Genomic DNA, 7779 nt, shown 5'->3' on the forward strand with positions numbered 1-7779 from the left:
GTTCTTAAAAGAATCAACAAATACCTTTGACCTATACAATTTGCTGTGTATTCAGACTGTGCATTCAGTGGAATGCTGGTATATTTTGCTATTTTGTTTGCATGTTGGTCAATATGTTAAGTTTTACTAAGTAATGAATGTCAGATAAATGGGTACAGGCAAGAAGAAAGGATTTGTTTTATCATATGAAGCATTATTAAATACATAGACCTTTGTTAGAAAAAATATATTTTCTATCCCTGTAACTTGTTTGCTGTAATAAATAAATCTGTTGTACAAAATTGATGTACAACAGATCCCCTCGCTCTCAATTCTAATTGTATGTGTTTTTATTATATGTTCATCTTTTGCATGGAAACATTCTCCTTAGTTGAGTTCCTGTTTATCTAATAAATTCCAGGTTCCCCCTTCTGTTCAGAAAAGTGGGGTTTTACTATACTAAGCTTCTGACTTATTGTGTATTCAGAGAGTATTTTTGATGTGAGTCAATTATACAGTATTGTGGGAACACATTTTATAGAAGTTTGTATCTTATTATAAACATTAAAGAATAAACCAGACTTTACAAACCTTAGATCATGTGGCTATTTCTTACCAATATAAGTGCATACATATACCAAATTCTGTCAGTAATCGGCATTGAATACAGATTCAAATGTCATCCTTTGAACTGATAGTTTGATAGATCTTCTGGATGCATCTACATGAAATGCACATATATGTAACTCAATCTAGAGGCATGGCTGCAGCATTCTCCCTTTTCTCCTCAGGGGTATGGGTTCTGGGTTCACCTATCAGGGTGCCTGGTTCCTCCACCCAAGGAAACTCCTTCTAGTGCTGAGAACATAGAAGGCCTGCCCCTTGTAAAATATTCATCACCCAATCTCATACACAGGAATGTTAGAGCATCAAAAAAACCTATCAGTTCCCAGAGTGATAAAACAGTAATAGAGGCTTTATTAGGTACTGGAAATTCTGGATAGGAGACAATGGAATAAACAGATTGGGATAATAAAAGACAGAATTAATAATAAATTTAATGCCCCCCCCCCAATATTTACAGCTAATATGTACCATACTGCTCCCTCCCAACATGTGCCTAGGAAAATAGTGACTTTAGGTGAAGTCTGTGATGGGTGGTGCAGCACTGAAATCAGTAGACAGCTTAAAACACAATATCAAACCAAATAAACAAGAGTGTTATAAGTATCCACACCAAGGATGGTTGGATCATCCTTGTGACCCTCTGGATTCAAAAGTGCAGTTTGGCTGGCTCTTGGTAGCCTCACTGTGACTCTCCCGGGTTTCTGGTCTCTGCTGCGATGACAATGTTCAATGTCCCAGAAATTCCATAAGAGCTCAAAGTCTCCCCTTGGGTAGGAATGTGGAGGGTAGAAGGGTCCTCCCCAGCTGCATAGCTCCTTTTCCTGCTACACTCAAAACACAGCGCACTTAAAGTAAAGTCAGATCATTTATTCTGAGTCTTGGCTTGTCAAGGTTCCTCCCCCACTCTGAACTCTAGGGTACAGATGTGGGGACCTGCATGAAAAACCTCCTAAGCTTATCTTTACCAGCTTAGGTTAAAACTTCCCCAAGGTACAAAATATTCCACCCTTTGTCCTTGGATTGGCCGCTACCACCACCAAACTAATACTGGTTACTGGGGAAGAGCTGTTTGGACGCGTCTTTCCCCCCAAAATACTTCCCAAAACCTTGCACCCCACTTCCTGGACAAGGTTTGGTAAAAAGCCTCACCAATTTGCCTAGGTGACTACAGACCCAGACCCTTGGATCTTAAGAACAATGAACAATCCTCCCAACACTTGCACCCCCCCTTTCCTGGGAAATGTTGGATAAAAAGCCTCACCAATTTGCATAGATGACCACAGACCCAAACCCTTGGATCTGAGAACAATAAAAAAAACATTCAGTTTTCTTACAAGAAGACTTTTAATAAAAATAGAAGTAAATAGAAATAAAGAAATCCCCCCTGTAAAATCAGGATGGTAGATATCTTACAGGGTAACTAGATTCAAAAACATAGAGAACCCCTCTAGGCAAAACCTTAAGTTACAAAAAAGATACACAGACAGAAATAGTTATTCTAGTCAGCACAATTCTTTTCTCAGCCATTTAAAGAAATCATAATCTAACACATACCTAGCTAGATTACTTACTAAAAGTTCTAAGACTCCATTCCTGGTCTATCCCCAGCAGAAACCAGCATAAGACAGACACACAGACCCTTTGTTTCTCTCCCTCCTCCCAGCTTTTGAAAGTATCTTGTCTCCTCATTGGTCATTTTGGTCAGGTGCCAGCGAGGTTACCTTTAGCTTCTTAACCCTTTACAGGTGAGAGGAGCTTTCCCCTGGCCAGGAGGGATTTCAAAGGGGTTTACCCTTCCCTTTATATTTATGACATGGCTCATGATTGCTCCAAGTAGTTTTGACAACTAGGTTCTGTTTCTGCCCTGGACCCTCGGCAATCTGGGAAACAGAGTCCTTGGCCTCTGCCACCATTACTGCTGTAGTTCACCTTACAGGCTGAATGTGGTATTTCAGGAGCAACCCCTCAAAAGACAGTACACCTTCCCCTACATCAGAAAATGTGATGTCCCCATCAAGAATTTAATTAAAAACATTTAAAAGAATAAATAATAAAACACATCAATACAGACAAACACAATGTCCTACTAAAACCCAAGGACAACACAGAGGTCTTTCCAATACTGGACAGTACACCTCTGAGACCCACTTATGAAGCATTGGAGGAGACACTAGCAGAATCCTAGGTTAATTTTACAATGGGTTTCACCTTTCATCCAGAGTGTCTGGGTACAGTTGGATTTTCAGCAGCAGTAGGTCATGCATTCCCCACCTTAGGTTCCATGTATGGGTCTGCAACTTCTCCCTCAGTGGGGCTCTTTCTCTGTAACCATAGCTATATCTTCTGGATTTTGTGGTGGAAAGAATGGTTCTGTCTAAGGGTTTAACTAATCCAAAGTGGTATCAGATTTAGACCAATCAGATATGGAGATTTTGTTGAACTTGGGGCTTTAGTTTCATCATAAAACTTGTCCCGTACAAACAGCATCAGGCTGATGTGCTCATAAGCCATTTCCCCACGTGGAAAACTATAGCCACTATCAGTATATGAAACAACTGATTCTTCAGCTGTAGCTGAATACACTACATCAGGAGACGATGCAGTAATGCTCTCTTGCCTTTATTTCTTCTAGTGACAGGAATTCTTTTGACATATGTTTCTGGTACAGGGTTACTGCTTGGGTTAAGTTGTCTAACTGGTAACAGATGGTTCCTGTGCAGAGTCTTGATAGATTCTCTCCCATCCTCAGACCAAACTTTATAAACAGGTAGGTCTGGTAACTTTTGTACAATGAAAAAGGTGTCAGCCTTCCACCAATCTGCAATTATATGTTTTCCTGGGAGTCCAAAATTACTCTGAAACTTATTCATATCTGATTCCCTGGTTGCAGGGCATGATCTCTTATTTGGGAATCAGCAGGCCTTGTTAGATTCTCTGCATTTCCTTATGGCATCTGTCGCTGTTTTATAGGTCTCCTTCAACGGCTCTTATTCAATTGACATACTGAAGACATGTCTAAGAGTAAACTCCATCAGCTGACACCCTGAAGCACAAATCAACCAGAAGTCTGGCTTCTCTTCCAAATATTAAGTAACAGACAATATCCTGTAGACTCATTTTTTGTACAGTTGTAGGCATGCACCAGAAAGCTGACATGCTTTACCACAAGTATGTTTCATTGTTCTTATCGCTTTCCACACTTAAACAGTCCATGCATAAAAGATGTAGAGGTTCACTGCTGGTGATGTTAATCAAAGGGGCAGATTTCTTTGGCAATGTCATCCTCTGTAGACATCTAAAACAAGTCTTTCAATGCTTTCCCATATAATTAGCCATACATGGCCAACAGAACTGGGATTTCACTAAATCAAGTGTCTTGTCCACTCCCATCTGTCCCATTTCTTCATGGAGGGAATGTAAGGGTATGTCTACAACTATGAAATTAGGTCGATTTTATAGAAGTCGATTTTTAGGAAGCGATTTTATACAGTCGATTGCATGTATCCCCACTAAGCGCATTAAGCTGGCGGAGTGTGTCCACAGTACCATGGCTAGCGTCGAGTTTCAGAGCAGTGCAGTATGGGTAGCTATCCCACAATTCCTGCAGTCTCCGCTGCCCATTGGAATTCTGGGTTGAGCTCCCAATGCCTGATGGGGCAAAAACATTGTCGCGGGTGGTTCTGGGTACATGTTGTCAGTCACCCCTCCCTCCCTCCGCGAAAGCAACGGCAGACAATCATTTCGCGCCCTTTTTCCTGGATTGCCTGCGCAGACGCCATAGCACTGCAAGCATGGAGCCTGCTCAGATCACCGCTGCAGTTGTGAGCATTGTAAACACCTCGCGCATTATCCTGCAGATATCTGCAGTATGTGCAGAACCTGCAAAAGCCGGCGAGCAGAGCAGGATCTAAAGCCTGCAGTCGGGGGCAGGAATCCCAATCTCCAATCACAGGGGCTACAGAAAGAATTGTGTTTCCTGACTAGGTCTCAGAAAGCTGGACATTGTTATAGCAAGTCCTAGACCAAAGATTCAGCAGGGGCTGGATTGAGAGCCCTCCACTCCTGGGGAAGTTTCACTCTGAGCCCCTAGTGCTATACAAGAAGCTGCAGGTGTTTCCCCACTCCTTTACCCCCCCCCCCGTCCCCTTCCCCCACTTTCTTTACCTCCCTTCTCCCCATCTCTTACTCTCTGTAAGAATCATACAAGGACCATGGTTAAAAAGTGAAAGGAAAAGTCAGCGAAACCAATATTCCAATTGTTATTGCTGCTTGCTTTGTGCTCCACAATATCTGTGAGAGTAAGGGGGAGACGCTTAAAGTGGGGTAGGAGGTTGAGGCAAATTGCCTGGCGGCCAATTACGCACAGCCAGACACCAGGGTGATTAGAAGAGCACAGCTGGGCGTGCTGCACATCAGAGAAGCTTTGAAAACCAGTTTCATGACTGGCCAGGCTACGGTGTGACAGTTCTGTTTGTTTCTCCTTGATGAAAACCCGCCCCCTGGGTTGACTCTACTTCACTGTAAGCCAACCGCCCTCCCCCCTTTGATCACCACTTTCAGAGACAATAAAGTCATTATTGTTTCAAAATCATGCTTTCTTTGTTAATTCATCACACAAGTGCGGTGGGGGGAAACTCGCAAGGTAGCCCAGGAGGGGTGGGTGAGGAGGGAAGCACCGGGTAGGGTGGTGGATGTGGGGAGGAGGGAAGGACAAGGCCACACTACAGTTCAAAACTTATTGAATGCCAGCCTTCTGTTGCTTGGACAATTCTTTGGGGTGGAGTGGCTGGGTGCCCGGAGCCTCCCCCTCGTGTTCGTGGGCGTCTGGGTGAGGAGGATATGGAACCTGGGGAGGAGGGCAGGCGGTTATACAGGAGCTGCAGCGGCGGTCTGTGCTCCTGCTGGCTTTCCTGCAGCTCCACCAGATGCCTGAGCATATCAGTTTGCTCCCCCATTAGCCTCAGCATTGCATCCTGCCTTCTCATCACACTCATTTAACGCAGGGGTCGGCAACCTGTGGCATGTGTGCCGATTTTTGTTCCATTCACCCAGGCCGGCAGTGGGCTGAGCGGGGCCGGTGGCTGGAACCCCAGACCAACAGCGGGCTCAGTGGCTCAGCCCACTGCTGGTCTGGGGTTCTGGCTGCCAGTTCCTGCCAGCTGGGGTCCCAGCTGCCGGCCCCACTCAGCCCAGCCCAGGGTTCCATCTATGCCCTTGGAGATTTTGGCATCTATATTGGCATTTCGTCTTTTGGAACAGAGTTCTGCCTGCCCGGATTCTTCTCCCCATACAGAGATCAGATCCAGTACCTCCCCTTCCACCCATGCTTATGAGCTCACCACGCTGGTCAAACAGGAAATGAAATTCAAAAGTTCCTGGGGCTTTTCCTGACTATCTGGCTAGTGCATCTGAGTTGAAAGTGTTGTCCAGAGTAGTCACAATGGAGCATTCTGGGATAGCTCCCGGAGGCCAATACCGCATTGCGTCCACAGTACCTCAAATCCGGAACAGCAATGTCGATTTTAGCGCTACTCCCCTTGCTGAGGTGGAGTACAGAAACCGGTTTTAAGAGCCCTTTAAGTTGACAAAACTGGGTTGGTTGGGTGGACGGATTTTGTTTTAATTCAACCTAACACAGCTAAATTCAACATAATCGTGTACTGTAGACTAGGCCTAGGACAATCCTCCTAAACTTAACCAGAAGCACTAGTTATTTCTTCAGGGCTATTGAACATTGACTTGTCCAATGTAACAGACCATTTATGGGGGTAAGCCTACTCCATTATCGTAAAAAGAAGGGTGCATCTTGGTGAGAAGACTACTGACATCTCTGGTTTTCCTTTCTCTAGAGCACAAATAAAGTCTCTTAAACTGCGGTCCATTTTTTGAGCTTTTCTCAGGGTGGACTTGCTTAGCTGCAATAAAGAAGTCATGTCCAGATAGGTGAAATGGGCATAAGTGATAGGGATACTCCTGGACAGGCTCCGAGCTAATCACACAGCCTTTACCCCAGGGGCAGGAATCTAGTGTGTCCTGTTCTGGCTGAGGGCACTGAGGCCTGGTCTACACTACAGGGTTAGGTCGAATTTAGCCTCATTAGGTCAATTTAAAAATGACCACGTCAACCCTGTTCCATCAATCTAAAGGGCTCTTAAAATCGACTTCTGTACTCCTCCCCGATGAGGGGAGTAGAGCTAAAATCGACCTTGCTGGGTCGAGTTTGGGGTACTGTGGATGCAACTTAATGGTATTGGCCTCCAAGAGCTCTCCCAGAGTGCTCCATTGTGACCGCTCTGGACAGCACTTTCAACTCCAATGCACTAGCCAGGTACACAGGAAAAGCCCCGGGAACGTTTGAATTTCATATCCTGTTTGGTTAGCATGGCAAGCTCAGCAGCACTCAGCAGCACAGGTGACCATGCTGTCCCGGAATTGCAAACAAGCTCCAGCATGGATGGAAAGGGAGACACTGGATCTGATTGCTGTATGGGGAGAAGAATCTGTGCAGGCTGAACTCCGATCAAAAAGAAGAAATGCAAATATATTTGCCAAAATCTCACAGGGCATGGTGGACAGAGGCTACCTGAGGGACACACAGCAGTGCCACGTGAAAGTTAAGGAGCTCAGGCAAGCCTACCAAAAGATAAAGGAGGCAAACGGTCGCTCCGGGTCAGAGCCCCATACATGCCGCTTCTATGAACAGCTGCATGGCATTCTAGGGGGGGACCCTACTACTATCCCACCACTGTCCGTGGACACCTGCAAGGGGGGAGTCTCACTCTGCACGGAGGAGGATTTTGTGGATGAGGAAGAGGAGGAGGATGAAGAGGAGGAGAATGCACAGCGGGCAAGTGGTGAATCCATTCTCCCCGGCAGCCAGAACCTTTTCATCACTCTGGAGCCAATACCCTCCTAAGGTGGGATCCCCGACCCTGAAGCACCTCTGGTGAGTGCACATTTGTAACTACAGTACAGAGTTTAAAAGCAATAGTGTTCATGGTCACCTGGTTGAAATAGGGGAATTTTTGTAAGGGAACAGTAAAAGGACCCCGTTCATGCTGGGCTGTTTGTGCTTGGCTAAAAGGGATCATCCCGGAGAACAGCCACGCGGCGTGGGGGAGGGGTGAAGGGATCATCCCGGAGAATAGCCACGCGGTGGGGTGGAGGTAGGTG

The sequence above is a fragment of the Lepidochelys olivacea genome (assembly GCF_965140295.1).
Source record: "Lepidochelys olivacea isolate rLepOli2 genome assembly, chromosome: 1".
Classification (NCBI taxonomy): Eukaryota; Metazoa; Chordata; order Testudines; family Cheloniidae; genus Lepidochelys; species Lepidochelys olivacea.